Source organism: Salvelinus fontinalis, chromosome 17 (assembly GCF_029448725.1).
Source record: "Salvelinus fontinalis isolate EN_2023a chromosome 17, ASM2944872v1, whole genome shotgun sequence".
NCBI lineage: Eukaryota > Metazoa > Chordata > Actinopteri > Salmoniformes > Salmonidae > Salvelinus > Salvelinus fontinalis.
In genome coordinates this window covers 18,192,035-18,214,262 of record NC_074681.1, presented here as the reverse complement: position 1 = coordinate 18,214,262, position 22,228 = coordinate 18,192,035, and the positions used below count along the sequence as shown (strand labels likewise).

Here is a 22,228-nt window from a genome sequence, read left to right as displayed (position 1 = left end):
TTTCACAATCATTGATGCAAAAAATAAATGTATTTTTCAGATATAATTACATCATAGGTGTACTGTAATCAAATTAAATAACATAATGTTTAGCAGGCAGTAGTTTGCATTAAGCCTATCTTGAGATTTTGGCCATAGGTTCTCATCCACATTGCTTTAAATGTCCTCATTATTCACACACCTGGTGGAAAAACAGCTGGAGGAGGGCAGTATGCTAATTTTATTTAACCTTTATTTAACTAGGCAAGTCAGTTAAGAAGAAATTCTTAGTTTCAATGACAGCCTAGGAACAGTGGGTTAACTGCCTGTTAACTGCCTTTCGGTTACTAGTCCAACGCTCTAACCACTAGGCTACACTGCCGCCCTGATGAGGATGGCAATCATACATCTTCACCTGTATTGTAACCATGTATTGTATTTGACAGTATTTTATTGTAATCTTGTATTATATCTTGCAGTATTGTATTGTACTTATGTATTGTAGTGGTCTTGTATGTGGCTCAGTTCATAAGAGCATGGCACTAGCAACACCAGAGTTGTAAACTTGATTCCCACTTGGGTCACATATGAAAATATATGTGACTTTGTATAAAAGCGTCTGCTATGTGAATGGGACATACTACGGTATTACAGTACTGTATCAAAAAGACCGCAGCAACTTCCTTTTGGATGCAGGTTTACTGTATAGGGGATGCATTTGTTACATACAGTATATTATTTTTAATATCAGATTATTTTTATATATTTTTTACTGTGAAGTAAAATCATAATAGTTATAATCATAATAGTACATTATAGTATATATCATACTTTATATGTTTCTACTTTAGACATACATTTTCATTATGTAGTTATCAAAATCTTTAGTAGGAAAAGCAGTTTAAAATCTATAGGTTTAACAAATCCTTAAGTGTTTATCAATTAAGAGCAGTGAGATTAACTAACAGTAAAACGTATTTAGCAAATGAGAAGAGAATCATATTCAAATGAATTTGAGCATTGCATTGTGAAAGGCAACTACTTTATATGAACATGTATTGCAATGTGAAACATATTTTTAGATAAAACACTGATTCATTTTGGTGAAAAGGTGAATGTATGATTTTGTGTGTTGTACTTAGTCAATTAAAAATGTGCTTAAAGTTTAGAATTTTGTACCAAGAGTTGCGAAAATGTATCACATTATTGTGAAAATTGGACCAAAGAAATTGAAAAAAAAAATGTAACTCTCCTTCTACATCACGGATAGGCAACAACTCAAGACACATTAGGAAATTCAACAGAGGGCCACATATTTAGTATTTTTTGTTCTACATACTTTCCATCAGGTTTTAGACATTCTAATGTAGCCTGGAGTAGTTTTTTAATCATGTCATTCCCTGGGCTTTATAGCTGCAGTAGAGGTTTTCTGAGGTATACATCTAGGACCAGCTTAACAACATCAAATCACCATATCCATTAGGGGGGGTACCTACCAGACTGATCTTGGATCAGTGTTTAGGAGTAACTGGATTATATACTCATGGGTTTAAGATAGTTGAGAAACACAAATATTAAATTGGCCCCTTAACATTGAACACGTCAAAAGTTCAAAGCACAAAAAATGTGTTCGTCTTAAGTTTTAATAAAGAGGTAGGAAAGAGGTTAAACATTTTGGTCTCATTATATCAGGATAAAAGTAACATACCGCTTGTGTTTCGCTGAATATACTCCTTGGTTTGGTCTTGATGCCGTTAAGTGTCAGAAGAAAGCGTGTTGACACACACTGTGACGGCATGGGGAGTTAAAAGGGATCATTACTGGAAGTCTGACACACAGGAAACTACAGCAGCCACTCAGGGCCTTTCTTCCTTTCCTTGAAGTAGGCCACGCCTACTAACTGCTCTGACGTGATAGGAAAGGGGAAGGGGATGCCTAGTCAGTTGAATGCAAACAACTGAATGCATTCAACCAAAGTGTGTCTTCTGCATTTAACCTAACCCTCGGCCTATGGAATTCATACTTTTTTCACCAAGATCCATAATGTAGCCTACGTAGCCCTTTGCTTTCACCTATCCAGCTATATCAGGTCAGTGGCTAATGGCTTCTTCAAGGAAGGGAGGAAGAAGGATGCAAAATGACCTTAGGGGAATTCCGCCAGGTGGATATGATCTCAGATATGATCAATAGCAATGCTTGTTAAAAATTCAATACAAGTAGGGTGATGTGCCTTTTATTGGTCTGACAAGAGAAAATCAAAACTATTGGTCCTAAACTATTGTTACTAAGTCCTTGTTCTTGTAGTACTATATCCTGTTCCTTTTTTCTTGTAGTACTGTTATTTGTACTGTTATTAGTACTGTTATTTGAGTGAATTCAGAAAAAGTGGGATACTTTTTGCATTTCTTTCTTCTGTAACCTCTTCAGACATCTATCCAACATACAGTGCCTTCGGAAAGTATTCAGACCCCTTTTTCCACATTTTGTTACGTTACAGCCTTATTCTACAATTGATTAAATATAACTTTTTTCTCAGCAATTTACACACAATACCCCACACTTGACAAAGCGAAAACAGGTTTTTAGACATTTTTGCAAACGTAAAAAAAATGTAAAACAGAAATACCTTATTTCCATAAATCACAGACAGTCACCAGAAAAACACCCCCACACCATAAGAATCTGATTTGTTTAAAAAAAAAAATACTACATGATTCCATATGTATTATTTTATAGTATTGATATATTCACTATTATTCTACAATGTAGAAAGAAAAACCTTTGAATGAGTAGGTGTTCAAAAACTTTTGACCAGTAGTGTATATCAGGTACCACAGTTGACAGTGCATGTCAGAATGAAAAAAACCAAGCCATATGAGGTCGAAGGAATTGTCCGAAGAGCTCCGAGACAGGATTGTGTCGAGTCACAGATCTGGGGAAGGGTACCAAAAAATATCTTCAGCATTGAAGGTCCCCAAGAATGCATTGGCCTCCATCATTCTTAAATGGGAGAAGTTTGGAACCACCATGACTCTTCCTAGAGCTGGCCACCTGGCCAAACTGAGCAAATCGGGGGAGAAGGGCCTTTGTCAGGGAGGTGACCAAGAGTTTGCCAAAAGGCACCTAAAGACTCAGACCATGAGAAACAAGATTCTCTGGTCTGAAGAAACCAAGATTGAACTCTTTGGCTTGAATGCCAAGCGTCACGTCTGGAGGAAACCTGGCACCATCCCTATGGTGAAGCATGGTGGTGGCAGCATCATGCTGTGGGGATGTTTTTCAACGGTAGGGACTGGGAGACAAGTCAGGATCGAGGCAAAGATGAACGGAGCAAAGTACAGAGGGATCCTTGATGAAAACCTGCTGCAGAGCGCTCAGGACCTCAGACTGGGGCAAAGGTTCACCTTCCAACAGGGCAACGACCCTAAGCACACAGCCAAGACAACGCAGGAGTGGCTTCAGGACAAGTGTCTGAATGTCCTTGAGTGGGCCAGCCAGAGTCCGGACTTGAACCCGATCAAACGTCTCTGGAGAGACCTGAAAATAGCTGTGCAGCAACGCTCCCCATCATCCAACCTGACTGAGTAACGGGTCTGAATACTTAAGTAAATGTAATTTCAGATTTTTATTTTTAATACATTTGCAAACATTTCTATAAACCTGTTTTTGCTTTGTCATTATGACGTATTGTGTGTAGATTGATGAAGGGGGAAAAAAACGATTTAAGCAATTTTAGAATAAGGCTATAACGTAACAAAATGTGGAAAAAGTCAAAGGGTCTGAATACTTTCCGAATGCACTTTATTAGCCCAACACATGATATTTTTTTCTGAAATCCTCAGATGTTTCCTAATCACACAAAATGTAATTTAATTGTCATCGGGGTACAATTAAGCCGGTAATAATGGTGTCCCAGTTTATCCAACCTACTGTCCCAGTCTACCAAATGCGAACTGAAAATATGTTGTTGCCTCATTGTATACAAATGGGTGTGTCATGCAGATTGTAATATATCAACATTAAATGTTTTTGTTGTGTGATTAGGAAACATCTTGAGGATTTCAGAAATGTATCATGTGTTGGCCTAATATGTTGGATAGATGTTGAAAGAGTTTACAGAAGACATAAATGCAGAAAGTGTCCCACTTTTTTGGTTTGTCCCAATAGGCGAACCCTTTTTGATGCTAGAGTTAATATTATCTCCTGTATATAGTTTACATAAGGACCCTCTATGAATGGCTGTGCCTAGAATCAGCTACGAAGAGTTCTACCAATAACCATTTTATCAGGGTTATTTTAGTCTGACTACAAAGACTACCTCAATGATCTAAACTAGAATAACCATCTCAGTAACGAGTCCAATAAGCAATTACTGCATTTACCAACAGATTGGTTTAGTTTAAAAAATATATGTTATTTATCTTTGTGTAGCATAAAATGTATCAACCAATCAATGTATATGCAAAACCAGATATTAAAACAATTCTAAAAATCACCCTGCAGTAGAGCATGCTGGTAAATACTGCTTGATACACAGTTGAAGTCGGAAGTTTATATACACTTAGGTTGAAGTCATTAAAACTAGTTTTTCAACTACTCCACAAATTTCTTGTTAACAAACTATAGTTTTGGCAAGTCGGTTAGGACATCTACTTTTTGCATGACACAAGTAATTTTTCCAACAATTGTTTACAGACAGATTATTTCACTTATAATTCACTGCATCACAATTCCAGTGGGTCAGAAGTTTACATACACTAAATTGACTTTGCCTTTAAACAGCTTGGAAAATTCCAAAAAATTATGTCATGGCTTCAGAAGCTTCTGATAGACTAATTGACATAATTTGAGTCAATTGGGGGTGTACCTGTGGATGTATTTCAAGGCCTACCTTCAAACTCGTGCCTCTTTGCTTGAGAAAATCAAAATAAATCAACCAAGACCTCAGAAAAATAATTGGAGACCTCCACAAGTCTGGTTCATCCTTGGGAGCAATTTCCAAACGCCTGAAGGTACCACGTTCATCTGTATAAACAATAGTATGCAAGAATAAACACCATGGGACCATGCAGCCGTCATACTGCTCAGGAAGGAGACACGTTCTGTCTCCTAGAGATGAACGTACTTTGGTGCGAAAGTGCAAATCAATCCCAGAACAAATGCAAAGGGCCTTGTGAAGATGCTGGAGGAAACAGGTACAAAAGTATCTATATCCACAGTAAAACGAGTCATATATCGACATAACCTGAAAGGCAGCTCAGCAAGGAAGAAGCCACTGCTCCAAAACCACTGCTCCAAAAACGGACTACGGTTTGCAACTGCACATGGGGACAAAGATCGTACTTTTTGAAGAAATGTTCCCTGGTCTGATGAAACAAAAATAGAACTGTTTGGCCATAATGACCATCGTTATGTTTGGAGGAAAAAGGGGGAGGCTTGCAAGCCGAAGAACACCATCCTAACCGTGAAGCACAGGGTTGGGGGTGCTTTGCTGCAGGAAGGACTGGCGCACTTCACAAAATAGATGGAATCATGAGGAACGTGGATATATTGACGCAACATCTCAAGACATCAGTCAGGAAGTTAAAGCTTGGTCGCAAATGGGTCTTCCAAATGGACCCCAAGCATACTTCCAAAGTTGTGGCAAAATGGCTTAAGGACAACAAAGTCAAGGTATTGGAGTGACCATCACAAAGCCCTGGCCTCAATCCCATAGAAAATGTGTGGGCAGAACTGAAAAGGCGTGTGCGACCAAGGAGGCCTACAAACCTGACTCAGTTACACCAGCTCTGTCAGGAGGAATGGGCCACAATTCACCCAATTTATTATGGGAAGCTTGTGGAAGGCTACCCTAAACATTTGACCCAAGTTAAACAATTTAAAGGCAATGCTACCAAGTACTAATTGAGTGTATGTAAACTTCTGACCCACTGGGAATGTGATGAAAGAAATAAAAGCTGAAATAAATCATTCTCTCTACTATTGTTCTGACATTTCACATTCTTAAAATCAATTGGTGATCCTAACTGACCTAAGGCAGGGAATTTGTCTAGGATTAAATGTCAGGAATTGTGAAAAATGGAGTTTAAATGTATTTGGCTAAGGTGTATGTAAACTTCCGTATGGTTCTGTGTAGCAGCCCTCTTGCCTTCTAAAGAACCCTTCTTGCCTTCCAAAGAATCATCAAAGAACCCTTTCTTCCAAAAAACAGTTCTTAGGATGTTGAAGTTTCTAGGTAGAACCCTGTTCTTCCGCAATTAACCATTTTTTTCTAAGCGTAAACCCTAGGCTATAACATGCTGAAAAACACTGAAAAAAATATTTGTAACAAAGGGGTGTAACCAAACCTTCTAAAGGTATCCATCAGTTTTCCCCAACGTTGAGGAATGCAAGCCTACGTGTTGTTTAATTATTACATGCAGGCAAATACTGTACTTTTGATTGAGTGCGCAGGCTAGTGGATAAAATAGAAAAATTCATGTTCCCTGACCGGGAATCGAACCCGGGCCGCGGCGGTGAGAGCGCCGAATCCTAACCACTAGACCACCAGGGAATCCATTCAGACAATCTACAGTATGTATTTTGTCGGTCACCAATTCTATGTCAAGTTTGGTAAGTAGCTGACAAAAGTCGATATTTGGCTTTGGCGAGGGGAACAGACTAGAGTTGACACTTGCTTGTGTCAACTTACGAAAGCTAACGTTTAGCTATCGGTCTAGGCTGCTCCCCATGCTTTCACGCGCTAACGTTACTTAATACTGTACGTTTTACACTAACGTTAGCTACCTAAACGTATTATTATTGTTCATGTTGTAGCTAACTAGATAGTCTTCATTGTTGAACTGTGTATTTGAAGAAAGTTTGTTACATTGTTACCAAAGAGACCTAGCTATGTGTTTCCTTCTCTTTGTAACATTGTATTCGAGAGATAATAATGAAGTGTGGGGCAAGACCCCTGAAGGGAGTCTGAATAATTGCAAATGGCGTCCCATAGACTAGAATGCATGATGTACAGTATGTTAGAATCTCCATCATCCTCAAATAGGCTATCTATAACTTGTATTAGTCATTACCTTTGGAACTTGTCCCATTCTTGGAATTTTTTAAAACGTCGATGGAACAGGACAGGTTTTATTAATGCAGTTATGAAGTGCGCATACGACTAAGGTTAACCCAACTGGCCGGCTGATGGCGCTATTATTCCACCTACTACGGAGTCCATGGGACTGCAATGGCATAGCTTAAACTTCATCTGACAGTTCTACTACGGAAAAGCCAGAGACAGCAAGACACCTTGACAAGAACCCTACCTCAGATGACCAGTCAAGCCATTAACTTTCAAATGACTGTCTATCTCATGATGTTGTTTTTCTAAATTACTAGTATTTTTTGTGTGCCTTTGAAGCTCTTTGAGATTCTTTGAAAAGCGCTATATAAATTGAAGAAATTATTATTATTATTAATTTTACATTGTTTGTCATCTGCGTCCAACTGGAGTCTATGCACTCTAGCAGGCGGTGGAAAATTGTGTTTTATTAAGACATATTTTTCAATTTTGGGAAGGGGGGGGGGGGGGGGCGACTCAACATTAAAGCTAGCTAAGGAGGAAATCTACTTCCTTGCAGCCTGAATGGATGATGTTTTCTACTGAACAAAATATGAACACAATATGCGACAATTTCAAAGATTTTGCTGAGTTACAGTTCATATAAGGAAATCAGTCAATTGAAATATAGTAATTAGGCCATAGGCCCACCCACTGGGGAGACAGGCCCACCCAATGGGAATTAATACTCCTCAGCACCCTGTCCCCCCCTTCCCTCAGACGAGGTGAAGAAGCCGGATGTGGAGGTCCAGGGGTTGCGTGGTTACATGTGATCTGCAGTTGTGAGGCCCGGTTGGACGTACTGCCAAATTCTCTAAAACGATGTTTGAGGTGGCTTATGGTAGAGAAATTAACATTGAATTCTCTGGCAACAGCTCTGGTGGACATTCCTGCAGTCATCATGACAATTGCACACTCCCTCAAAACTTGAGACATCTGTGGCATTGTATTGTATGACAACGCTGCACATTCTAGAGAGGCCTTTTATTGTCCCCAGCACAAGGGGCACCTGTGTAATGATCATGCTGTTTAATCAGCTTCTTGATATGCAAAACTGTCAAGTGGATGGATTATCTTGACAAAGGCTAAAATGCTCACTAACAGGGACGTAAACAAATTTGTGCACAACATTTGAGAGAAATAAGCTTTTGTGGGTATGGAACATTTCTGTGATTGTTTATTTCAGCTCATGAAACGTGGGACCAAAACTTTACATGTTGCGTTTATATTTTTGTTCAGTGTATGTACGACCCGGTATGACAGGAGTGTATAGCCGGCTGCATAGACTCCAGTTGAAAGCAGACAGAGAGGAAGAGACAAAGCGAGAAGGATAACTGGGCCCAGAATATTGTCTTCTCTAGCAGGTGGCTTTTTTTATTTTTTCACTCACCATGGGAGGACTTTTGAATGGAGGTTGATGAGTGTCTAATTTGGTTAACACAAAAAATGTATGCCTTATTTGCTATGTGTTGCTTATTTGACTGAATAGATGTTTCGTAATGATTAGGATGTTAAGAGTGTACTGATATAAGTAGGACGCGTGACATCACTGCAACAGAAGAAAAAAACTTTATTTCGGGGTTGTGCCTGGTCGTCATTATTTACCACAGCCACAAAGTCAGAAACCCCGTCTATTTCTAAAATGTATATTCTTAAAATGTGATTTTTAACCTAAACACACTGCTAACATTATGCCTAACCTTAACTTTAAATTAAGACCAAAAAGCATATTTTTGTTTTCATGATTTTTTACGATGTAGCCAATTTTGACTGTACGTGGTTGTGTTAACTAGTGGAAACCGTTGTGCCTGTTGTTCACATGCATATCTGCTCTCTCATTGACTAGAATGGTCTCACCTGATCTTGCCTCCTCCCGACTGCATTCCATTTTTTAATACATTTATTTTGATTTTTAGAGCGGCCACTAGAGTATCTGGTCAATATAATGGATTATCTGTGACGCAGAAACAAACTATGTAAGGAAATTATTGCGCCATCTGGAGGCCGGTTGGACTAGACCCAGGTCACATCAGCATCATTTGGCTTGGCCATGGACATGCATCTGTGGCATTATATGTTTTATATAATGAACACACTCTCCTTTTTCTCTTTCTCTCGCTAAGGTCCATCATGCAGATGCTGAGATAGAAGAAGACTTTGTTAACGGAGATCCTGTCTGCGGAATCCAGCTACATCCTTCAACATGTGCAGCAGGAGGAAATAGTTACTAATCGTGACTACAACAACCTAAACATCCCCAATCAGTCCGATGAGAAGACTGTCATCAACCTGCTGGATAAAGTGATGAATAAAGGAGACACAAAATGCTGTGAACTCGTGAACCTGCTGCAGAAACCACATATTATAAAAAACTACCCTAGACTGGAGGAAATATTCAACAACCACACAGAACCCAGTGACCACACCTTCAACCCAGCCCCAACAATCCCAATTCCCTGTACAGGTACCACACACACTGACTACTAGTACTACTAGCTTTGCACCACGACTCTGTCATTGTTTACTGACACAACCACCAGACAGTAATATAACACACTACATGACAACACTCATTTAAATCAAATCAAATTCTATTTGTCACATACACATGGTTAGCAGATGTTAATGTGTAGCAAAATGCTTGTGCTTCTAGTTCCAACCATGCAGTAATATCTAACAAGTAATCTAACAATTTCACAACAACTACCTTATATACACACAAGTGTAAAGGAATATATTAGAATATGTACATAAAGATATATGAATGAGCGATGGCCGCACGGCATAGGCAAGATGCTGTAGATGGTGTAGAGTACAGTATATACACATGAGATGAGTAATGTAGGGTATGTAAACATTATATAAAGTGGCATTGTTTAAAGTGGCTACAGATCAATCAACTGACATCAGTGCTACTGTTCTACTGTATTAGATAGCTGGTGTCAGGTATTTCTGTGTTTTCTAGATAATTCTGACCTGGAAAAAGGGGTCACTAGTGGCGATGAGGTGATAACCCCTCTATCTACATTTAAAGTGTTTATTAACTACATATATTACACCTCATATAGTTCAGAGCAAATACACAAGTCAACAATATACAATAATACACAGAAACAAAACTTAACCTGTCTTCTCATCGCAACACAACTTTCCTTCAGCACACACAGCTGACACTGTTGTTGACACACACAAAGCGCTTATTCACCAGTCAATGAAGCCTCCATTCAAGCCAAACCTAATACTATGAAAAGTTTGTATTTTTACGATTAGGGCTCTATTTTAACCTCTACAGGTTTCTGTGGGTTCCCCGCGAGACAGTTTAGCTAACGTAGCCTAATGTGATTAGCATGAGGTTGTAAGTAACAATAACATTTCCCAGGACATAGACATATCTGATATTGGCAGAAAGCTTAAATTCTTGTTAATCTAACTGCACTGTCCAATTTACAGTATCTGTTACAATGAAAGAATACCATGCTATTGTTTGAGGAGAGTGCACAGTTATGAACTTGAAAATGTATTAATAAACCAATTAGGCACATTTGGGTAGTCTTGATACAACATTTTGAACAGATATGCAATAGTTCATTGGATCAGTCTAAAACTTTGTACATACACTGCTGCCATCTAGTGGCCAAAATCTAAATTACGCCTGTGCTGAAATAATACATTATGGCCCTTCTCTTGCATTTCAAAGAGGATGTGTAACGATTGTCGTAATATTCTTCCTCCTCCTCGGACGAGGAGAGGAGAGAGGGATCGGAAGACCAAAGTGCAGCGGGTTGTGAATACATAATGATTTATTAAAAACAAACGACGAAACACGAAAACAAACACTTGGAAGGATTACAAACTAACAAAACAAACTAAACAGACCTAAACTTAAGAACTTACATGTAACACGAAGAACGCACGAACAGGGAAAAACAGACTACACAAAAACCGAACGAACAAACATACCAAAACAGTCCCGTGTGGCGCAACATACACAGACACGGAAGACAACCACCCACAACAAACAATGTGAAACAACCTACCTTAATATGACTCTCAATTAGAGGAAACGCCAAACACCTGCCTCTAATTGAGAGCCATACCAGGCAACCCATTAACCCAACATAGAAAACACATAACATAGACTACCCACCCAAAACTCACGCCCTGACCAATTAAACACATACCAAACAACAGAAAATAGGTCAGGAACGTGACAGGATGGTTAAAAATAAAATAAACACATGTTTTTTTCATTGTATTATCTTTTACCAGATCTAATGTGTTAGATTTTCCTACATTAATTTAACATTTCCACAAACTTCAACGTGTTTCCTTTCAAATGGTATCAAGAATATGCATATCCTTGCTTCAGGTCCCAAGCTACAGGCAGTTAGATTTGGGTATGTCGTTTTAGGCGAAAATTGAGAATAAAAGGGGGCGGATCCTTTTAACCAACCTAACGCAATGGCCAATCTATACGCTGACGGTAGCGCTATAGGTTCGGGGGGTGTCAGGAATATTTATGACATTTTCACAACCACAGTTATGGTGCCGTTGCGGTGGGTGGCGCGAAAGGGCTGGGTTTTAATGAATAAATACATTGTGGGTGTGTCGATGCTTGGCCCGTCACTGGCTGGCCAATCATAAAATGCTCCATGGCTGAATTTGTGGTTTCATCCTTTTGTGTATTTATGGTCATTTTGTGTATTTAACTCCAATTTGAATGTTAGTCCGTTATAGCCTAGTTCTTAAATTGTCTGCCCCATATTTGAAAAATATGTTGAACATGTTTGGGGTCCACACTGTTCTAATTGTATTGCTTCAATATGGAAATAAATTGTCAAACATAGGCTATAGCATTTCCACTGATACTAAATAAGATTGGGTCAGAAGCCTTATATCATAAATCGCTTCTATGGTTCCATGGCACTATGTGCACACCTAGGCCCAAATGTCTGCGCATAACATTCGCACGTCAATACAAACTACTAGGCTCCTATCAATTGTATCGTTGACTATGTGCGTAACAGATTCTCAAAGAAATCTGCCATTGATGTGGCATTATAGAAGGATTTAACAGTTTGTAGGAGCGTTCGTGTCTTTGGTAATATGACAAGTGGCACTCTTTGAAAATGGGGGTGGATAGTTCCACTTTGAAAATGGGGGTGGATAGTTCCACACAGGCCGTGAATAGGTCTAATCATATGAGTCTAGCTACATTCCAGTGGTGACATTCTCAATTTATCACTTTTCAATTATGAGACAGGAACCACCATTACTGTTGGTATCTTTATTTACCAGTTTGCTATATTTACATGTATGTGATATTTTATATGATTTATGTAAGGTAGGCTGTATAAGGCAGCTGGGACGATGTGCCATTTTATGTTATTGATACAGAATATCCCCAGGGATATACCAAAAGTGCAGTGGCATTGCTGCAGCTTAATAAACACAACTAGGCAAGATTTACTTTAACCAAAATAGCAATGTATTTGAAATCATCAAGTTTGCAGACGACACTACAGTGGTAGGCTTGATTACCAACAACGACGAGACGGCCTACAGCGAGGAGGTGAGGGCCCTCAGGAAAGTAACCTCACACTCAAAGTCAACAAAACAAAGGAGATGATCGTAGACTTCAGGAAACAGCAGAGGGAGCACCCCCCTATCCACATCGACGGGACAGTAGTGGAGAGGGTAGTAAGTTTTAAGTTCCTCGGCGTACACATCACGGACAAACTGAATTGGTCCACCCACACAGACAGCTGGTGAAGAAGGCGCAGCAGCGCCTCTTCAACCTCAGGAGACTGAAGAAATTCGGCTTGTCACGAAAAGCACTCACAAACTTTTACAGATGCACAATCGAGAGCATCCTGTCGGGCTGTATCACCGCCTGGTACGGCAACTGCTCCGCAAACAACCGTAAGGCTCTCCAGAGGGTAGTGAGGTCTGCAAAACGCATCACCGGGGGCAAACTACCTGCCCTCCAGGACACCTACACTACCCGATGTCACAGGAATGCCATAAAGATCATCAAGGACAACAACCACCCGAGCCACTGCCTGTTCACCCCGCTATCATCCAGAAGGCGAGGTCAGTACAGGTCCATCAAAGCAGGGACCAAGAGACTAAAAAACAGCTTCTATATCAAGGCCATCAGACTGTTAAACAGCCACCACTAACATTGAGTGGCTGCTGCCAACATACTGACTCAACTACAGCCACTTTAATAATGGAAAATTTATGTAAAAAATGTATCACTAGCCACTTTTAACAATGCCACTTAATATAATGTTTACATACCCTACATTACTCATCTCATATGTATATACTGTACTCGACACCATCTACTGCATCTTGCCTATGCCATTCTGTACCATCACTCATTCATATATCTTTATGTACATATTCTTCATCCCTTTACACTTGTGTGTATAAGGTAGTTGTTGTGAAATTGTTAGGTTAGATTACTCGTTGGTTATTACATTGTCGGAACTAGAAGCACAAGCATTTCACTACACTCGCATTAACATCTGCTAACCATGTGTATGTGACAAATAAAATTTGATTTGATTTGAAATGTGAAGATAGAACACTGAATCATCATGTTTTGTAATCAAGTGGAGTTTAATAGCAAGAATACCATTTTATTGGTATCTCAACCCATAGTTTCAAGCTCACTTTGTTCCATGTTTTTATGTTATCCTATCTACTTATAACAGAATGTTTTACCATAATGTTTTCTGACCTGACTTTCCTGTCACATTGAAATATTTTATACCTGAAAATAAAAATTCATATTTTACCAATAGTTGAATTGCAGAAGTGTTTTTATATCATACTCCTTATAATTAATCTGCATCTCTTTGAACTTAAAAAAATGTGAAACGTAATAGAAAAATTACACATATTTTACTGACCTTCTCCTGTGTTTAGAATAGTATTTGTGTAGACAAAGTAAAACGAATTGTATTTTTCGTGTTTATTGGATAGGGCACAGTCTACAGAGAGAGGGGAATAAAACATATTGCGTATAGGATTTGCTTTGAACATAATTTGACTAATATCTACAGGCTTAAATAGTAAAAGTAGGCTGAACTGAGTAGCCTAAAGGAGAAAAGAAATCTATATTTTTGTGATATCGCCGGCAATGATGACTATAGTCGAGTTCGACTTGTATTAATCGAAAGAAACGATACATATCGTTTTTTACGCCTCTGTAAATCAAGGCTTGTGCATTTTATAAGAAACGATACAAGTATTCCAGAAAAACAAACCCTTTAATTACTGTTGAATTACAGTAATTAAATAGCATCTAATGTGATGTCTTAAACGAAGGACATTCGGTTAGACGCGTTCATTTTTCATATGTAAAAACTATAGACCTGGAGTGCAAATGGCACAGCCATGGGTGGTTCATTTCTAGACTGTTACACAATAATCTGTTTTTAGAATGATATACTAGAATGTTACTCTATGTTACACTTTTCACTAGAATGTTACACTATTAATAATGTTAAGTAAGGGATAATCAGCGAGGGGCTATGCGTTCCTTGGAAGATCATGGATGATGTTGAAGATGTGTTCCACGACACGCTAGCGGAGTGGAACTGATTTTCCACTGAGTTGCATTATTTTCCAGAGAATGCATATAGCCCTGAGTTAAGTACCCCTTTTATACCATGGCTATAATTTAACACATTTGCCGCTATAAATGTGTTCCTTTTGGCGGTAGAAATGTGTTCAACTTCAACTGAAATATCTAGCAACTTTACTAACTATCGGTGCGTTCCTAAATTCGCTCTGGTGATCTACTCCGAATTCAGAGGACTCGTCTGAGCTGTGTGCCAGAGGCAGAGCGCAGAATAGCTGAGGAATTTACGAATGCTCAACAACCATTGAATATGGCTGGTGTCACTAAACGTCGGCAATAGAGCATAATGAAATTGTTGCCGAGCACCACAGTTAAAGTCACCAACGCTCTGGAAAACATGAAAACAGCCTAACCAGCTCTGCTAGGGCGAGTAAAATGATCAGAGTGAGGTGTTCTCTCTTTTTTGTCTGGAAGGAGCTAGCAAGCTAGCCAACGTTAGCCTGTTAGCTTGGGTGCTTGACTGCCATTGTGAGGTCTGAATGCTCGGATCATCCCTACTCATCAGCCAGAGCGTCCAGTGTGCGTTCTAAACGCTCTGAGAGCGAAACACTTTGAATTTACGAACAGACAATCTTACAATGCTCTGAATTTACGAATGCCCAGAGCACACATTGAGCGCACACTGGCACTGCAGAGTGAATTTACGAACACACCCTTAGAACACACCCTACATGGACATCTTTGATTTAAAAATATATATATATTTAACCTTTATTTAACAATAAAGGCAAGTCGGTTAGAAACAAATTCTTATTTACAATGACGGCCTACACTAGCCAAACCCGGAGGACGCTGGGCCAATTGTTCGCTGCCCAATGGGATGCCCAATCACGGCCGGTTGTGATACAGCCTAGATCCGAACCAGGGTGTCAGTAGTGATGCCTCAAGCACTGAGATGCAGTGCCTTAGACCCCTGCGGGAGCCCGAAATCTACAGTAGTTGCCATGGTAACCAAACAAACAGACTTGCTAGTTTAACTAACCAAATCATCAGTCCTTGCTTGCTATTATGACAATAGAATTCAACAATGCAAACAATGTTTTCAATTCGAATTTTGATTTCAAAAGCAGCTCAAACATAGAACATGTAAGAATGAACTATAGCCATTGAGTTATACAGTGCAAACATACCTTGCTTTATAGGGAATTATACAATGGGTGGGTCTAATCCTGAATACTGATTGGTTAAAAGCACATTCCAGCCCGTGTCTATTCCACAAGTTACCACCAGCTAAATCTATAACATTAAAATGCCTATTTACTCTGTTCCAACTGACCTGCGCAATCCAATGTCCTTCAGCCCAGCCAGGCAATTTATACACTTGATCTCCACTATAAAAAGCATGTAGGCATTATCTCACATTTCTTTTAGATTAACATTTCGTTTTCAACAGTGGAGATTTGTAATAACCTTGCTGTCCTGTCTCTCCGACATTTGCAACATTGTTTCAATATTCAAATTCAATTTCCAGCTGTTCCATAGGAATGAACGTGTCGGGAGTCTGGACAGGCATGCAGCATTTCTCAGCCAGTCGAAATCATGAATCAGCATCATTTATCTGGATATATACAAAGAACTATCAATAGAAAACAGGTCAAATGACACGAAGTGCAGATAGTTTGCTGTCTTTCCAGCTTCAGTTTGAAGTGATTGTGTTAGTTGTGTTGTTGGCTAGCTTCTCTGAACAACAGTGTTCTGCCGAGAGAGCACATTTTCTATGCCAGGTGAAAACATGCATCATCAGCTCATTGTTATGGATCTTTCCAAGTAAATGTCACTAGAAAACAGCTTAAACAAATGCAAATGCAGCTACTTTGCTGTTATTCTGTCTGTCAACTTTGTCGTGACTGTAAGTTAGCCGTAGTTGGCTAGCTAGCAAGCAATGGATAAGAACGTTGCCAGCCAGTATGGCAATGGAACATTTAGAATGAACGACTGGGTCGCATCTCTGGCAACCGAACCGATTGAGCGAACGACCAGCCGGCTTGGATAGCAACCCTAGATTTGTGTCGGGACTATATCTTGTGGAAGGATAAAATACTATGAATAAATTCATCAAATTACCCCAATTTTTTTAATTTTATTGTAGATACCTCTAGACATTTGTTTATTATACAAGCTAATTCCATTTGTGGAATATTAGGTTCTATATTGTCTATAAGCAATATATTCCTATTGAGATGCATTACATTGAACATGGTATACTGTCTCTTTAAAGACGTCAGGGTTTTGATGATGACATGCAAGAGATATGTCATTCATTTATTGCTTTGATCATGCATCTCCTGAAGAAGCTATGCCTTTTGCTTTCTTAAGAAGATACAAATGGAAGATAAACTTGTTGGGTAATATGGGTCAGATCTTTTGTCGTGATTTCAAATCAAATCAAAGTTTATTTGTCACATGCGCCGAATACTACAGGTGTAGACCTTACAGTGAAAGGTTTACTTACAGGCTCTAACCAACAGTGCAAAAAAGGTATTAGGTGAACAATAGGTAAGAAAATAAATAAAAACAACAGTAAAAAGACAGTGAAAAATAACAGTAGCGAGGATATAACAGTAGCGAGGTTACATACAGGCACCGGTTAGTCAGGCTGATTGAGGTAGTATGTACATGTAGATATGGTTAAAGTGACTATGCATATATGATGAACAGAGAGTAGCAGTAGTGTAAAAGAGGGGTTGGTGGGTGGTGGGACACAATGCAGATAGCCTGGTTAGCCAATGTGCGGGAGCACTGGTTGTTCGGGCCAATTGAGGTAGTATGTACAAGAATGTATAGTTAAAGTGACTATGCATATATGATAAACAGAGAGTAGCAGCAGCGTAAAAGAGGGGTTGGGGGGGCACACAATGCAAATAGTCCGGGTAGCCATTTGATTACCTGTTCAGGAGTCTTATGGCTTGGGGGTAAAAACTGTTGAGAAGCCTTTTTGTCCTAAACTTGGCACTCCGGAACCGCTTGCCATGTGGTAGTAGAGAGAACAGTCAATGACTGGGGTGGCTGGGGTCTTTCACAATTTGTAGGGCCTTCCTCTGACACCGCCTGTAGTTTTTACATCTGAAGAAAGAACACTTGCCTAAACCAATATACTTAATTTTCAAGACATCACATTCGAGGCAATTTAAACACACGCCAACTCTGCATGCCATAACTCCCTTATTCTATTCTCTCTTAAATTCTGTGATCGCAGTAACCCACAATGGATTTGATCTGAAGAGGATCTGAAGAGTTTTAAGTGGCACCTAAAAAATCTGACAGAGGCTGTGGATGGCTTTCCTAATATCTCAAACAACAAGCTGCCAGTGACCGCTGACAGACAGGACATTGTGGATGTGATGGTCACAAGATATAAAAGCCCTGAAGAAGCCCGGAAGGTCGCAGTGATTGTTTTACGCAAAATGAATAATAACAATCTTGCCAGGAAGTTGGAGGATAGTGTACCGCAGTTCACTACAGGTAATACAAAATGCTGTCATTACATAACCTATACTCTAGGAAATGTATAAAAATGTCCCATGGAAGTAATTGGCATTATAGAAAGGTCAGGTAATAATTATTCAGTTGTTGTTGAGAGGGAGGACATACACACACAAAATAAGCAATTAAGCCTCTTGTAAGTAAATGCCAATGTGTCTAGTCATGAAACCAGCATTAAACATCTTACCAACTGGTGTAAAGGCTTAATGATCTACCTTGGGGTACTTTTCAAATTTGTATGCAGACTGAGGGACATATTGATGGCATGCCACCTGGTTATATGTGGCCCAATCTCCTACTGAAAATACTAGCCTCCGGGAGGCCACTCATTCCCCTTCTCAAGAAGCAGCCCATACACAAATCCAAAGGTGTACAGTGACACACTTCCAAAAACAACATAAAACTGCAGAGATTATCCCACTGCTGCCACCAGTGTAGCTATCAAGAGGGAACAGCGTGGGCCTTGAACCAGTGACCCTGTGGTTATGAGATATGAGGCGCAATGCCGTCTGTCCCTCCAGTAGGAAAGCTCACCTGCTAACTCATTCGTCTGTTAAAGTGAGACTGGTTTTCTCTGTGTTTTTCAGCTGTTCCTGTCCAGGATCACGATGGCTACATATCATAGCTGCCTCGCAAAAAGAAGACACCCGCAGAGTTGGAAAAGGTAGGTACCACAAAGTTTGTCCCGACAGTTTTTTCAGAGTACCAGGCCTCTGTAAATAAATATTAGTATAAGACGGTGACATTTTTCTGACATCAAACACAGTAGTAAAAAGTATAGTAGCTCTGGAATTAGAATGACATTTGATAGTTTAATACAATGATGACTATATTAACACTAAACCAGGCTATGGCAGTGTCTGGGTTTATGATAACAGGAAGCCCCATTCAATCCAAGGGATGGAAAACAACTGGAAGATTAGAGATTTGATGTGTAAATCAAATGTGTTGGTATAAGGCAAAGCGGTCTGTTCACTGATCTAAAGGATCTTCCTAAGCATGGCGACGCCTTCGTCTGATGCATTTTGAGTCACGGAAAAAAGGAGGGCGTCTGTGGCACAAATGGAACAGTCGTCCCCACCATTGATATCCTCTCACCTTTCAACGGCACAAACTGTAGCATCCTTGTTGAAAAGCGGTATGCGAACTGCAGTGGGTCTAGGGTGTCCGGGAGGATGCTGTTGATGTGAGCCATGACCAGCCTTTCAAAGCACTTCATGGCTACCGACGTGAGTGCCACGGGGTGGGAATCATTTAGGCAGGTTACCTTCGCTTCCTTGGGGACAGGGACGATGGTGGTCTGCTTGAAACATGTAGGTATTACAGACTCGGTCAGGGAGAAGTTGAAAATGTCAGTGAAGACACTTGCTAGTTGGTCCGCGCATGCTTTGAGTACACGTCCTGGTAATCCATCTGGCCCAGAGCTTTGTGAATGTTGACTTGTTTAAAGGTTTTGTTCACATCGGCTACCGAGAGCGTTATCACACAGTCATCCAGAACAGTTGGTGCTCTAGGGCATGCTTCAGTGTTGCTTGCCTCGAAGTGAGCATAAAAGGCATTTAGCTCATCTGGTAGGCTCGCGTCACTGGGCAGCTTGCGTCTGAGTTTCCCTTTGTAGTCCATAACAGTTTTCAAGCCCTGCCACTGCCGACGAGCGTCAGAGTCGGTGTAGTAGGATTCAATCTTAATCCTGTATTGACACTTTGCTTGTTTGATGGTTCATCTGAGGGCATAGCAGGATTTATTATAAGCGTCCGGATTAGTCTCCCGCTCCTTGAAAGTGACAGCTCTAGCCTTTAGCTTGATGCGGATGTTGCCTGTGATCCATGGCTTCTGGTTGGGATATGTACGTACAGTCACTGAGGGGACGACGTCGTCGATGCACTTATTGATGAATCCAATGACTGAGGTGGTGTATTCCTCAATGCCATTGGATGAATTTCGGAAAATATTCCAGTCTGTGCTAGCAAAACAGTCCTGTAGTGTAGCATCCGCGTCATCTGACCAGTTCCGTATTGAGCAAGTCACAGGTACTTCCTGCTTTAGTGTTTGCTTGTAAGCAGGAATCAACAGGACAGAATTGTGGTCAGATTTTCCAAATGGAGGGCAGGGGAGAGCTTTTTATGCATCTCTGTGTGTGGAGTAAAGGTGGTCTAGGATTTTTCCCCCCTTGTTGCACATGTGACATGCTGGTAAAAATGTGGTAAAACTGATTTAAGTTTGCCTGCATTAAAGTCCCCAGCCACTAGGAGCGCCGCTTCTGGGTGAGCATTTTCTTCCTTGCTTTATGGCCTTATAGAGTTGGTTGAGAGCGGTCTTAGTGCCAGCTTCGCTTTGTGGTGGTAAATAGCTTTAGCTTGACGGCTACAAATAATACAGATGAGAACTCTCTTGGTAGATAGTGTGGTCGACAACTTATGATAAGGTACTCCACCTCAGGCGAGCAATACCTCGAGACTTCTTTAATATTAGACATCGCGCACCAGCTGTTATTGACAAAACGACACATGCCGGTGCATGGAAAATCCCGCCAGCTCTATATTGTCCGTTTCTTCATTCAGCCATGTCTCTGTGAAACATAGGATGTTACAGTTTTTAATGTCCCGTTGGTAGGATAATCTTAATAATAGGTCATCAATTTTATTTTCTAACGATTGCACGTTAGCAAGGAGAATGGAGGGCATTGGGAGTTTACTCGCTCGCCTCCGGCTTCTCAGAAGAATCCCCGATCTGCGTCCCCTTTTCCGCCATCTTTTCTTCACGCAAAAGGCGTGGATCTGGGCCTATTCCAGTGAAAGCAGGATATCCTTCTCGTCGGACTCGTTAATGGAAAAGGTTTCTTCCAGTCTGTGGTGAGTCATCACTTTTCTGATGTCCAGAAGTTATTTTCGGTCATAAGAGACGGTAGCAGCAACATTATGTACACAATACGTTTTTAAAAAGTTTAACAAAACGCATTTTTTGGGGGCACAATTGGTTGGGAGAATGTAAAACGTCAGCCATGTTCTTCGGCGCCATCTTAAAAATATCTGTGGAATGGTTGTGTTGACTTATATTATGGTGTGTGTGTTTGTCTCCTGTTCTCTACAGAGGGAAAGACATCCATGCAATCATCACCCTGGTCAATGCTGAAGTGAGCAAGATGGATGGCAAACTTCCTGTTTAGGATAAAGATGGGAAACATATTGGCTATGAGAAGGTTAAGCAATCACCAGATTCCAGAAACACCCTGACCAAGACACTCATCTTTCCTGCTGAGACCACTTATACTTCATAATGAACTTTTGATTTGTTAATGAAACCCTTCATCTGTCAACCATCCATTTGCTAATTCTACTGTCAGATGAAGGTTGTGATATGACAGGGTGCTTCCACACAGGCTGTGAATAGGCCTAATCATATGACGCCAGCTACATTCCAGTGGTGACATTTTCATTTTATCACTTTTAAAATGATGAGACAGGAACCACCATTACTGTTGGTGTCTTTATTTACCAGTTTGCTATATTTACATGTATGTGATATTTGATATTGTTTAGTTTCATTTAAGGTATATAAGGCAGCTTATATGCCATGTTATGTGCCATGTGCCATGTTATGTTATTGATGCTGAATATCACCAGGGATATACCAAAAGTTCTGTGACATTGCTGCAGCTTAATCAACACAACTAGGCTATATTTACTTTAACCAAAATAGCAATGTATTTGAAATGTGAAGATAGAACACTGAATCATCATGTTTTGTAATCAAGTGGAGTTTCATAGCAAGAATACCATTTTATTGGTATCTCAACCCATAGTTTCAAGCTTACTTTATTACATGTTTTAATGTTATCCCATCTACAAACGTTACCATAACGTTTTCTTACCTGCCTTTCTTGTCACATTTCAATATTTTATACATTTATAAATAAATGTTTATCTTTTGCCAACAGTTGGATTGCAGAAGTGTTTTATATCATATTCCTCTGAATTATTCAGCAATCCTGTTTAACTTGATAAACA

At 39.9% G+C, this 22,228-nt stretch overlaps 1 protein-coding gene, 1 long non-coding RNA gene and 1 other non-coding gene across 4 annotated transcripts in view; 1 reads left to right on the top strand and 2 right to left on the bottom strand.

Annotated features, from left to right (window-relative positions):
* Positions 1 to 7,137, bottom strand: part of LOC129813890 (uncharacterized) — a 13,534-nt gene extending 6,397 nt beyond the window's left edge. The window contains exons 1-2 of one of the 2 annotated variants that reach the window (XM_055866488.1): positions 7,053 to 7,137; positions 1,688 to 1,765 (exon numbers count right to left, since the gene is read on the bottom strand). The gene's annotated coding sequence lies outside the window, so the exon portion shown is untranslated. Of the gene's footprint in view, positions 1 to 1,687; positions 1,837 to 7,052 lie in introns of those variants that run through there. The other variant, XM_055866487.1, reaches the window with a different exon arrangement.
* trnae-cuc (transfer RNA glutamic acid (anticodon CUC)) lies at positions 6,461 to 6,532 on the bottom strand. The gene has a single exon. It is a non-coding gene; the product is annotated as a tRNA-Glu (tRNA).
* Positions 6,490 to 22,157, top strand: LOC129813891 (uncharacterized). Its single transcript, XR_008753202.1, has 4 exons — positions 6,490 to 6,591; positions 9,208 to 9,548; positions 18,809 to 18,885; positions 21,312 to 22,157. It is a non-coding gene; the product is annotated as an uncharacterized LOC129813891 (long non-coding RNA).
* Positions 22,158 to 22,228: the final 71 nt, after the last annotated feature.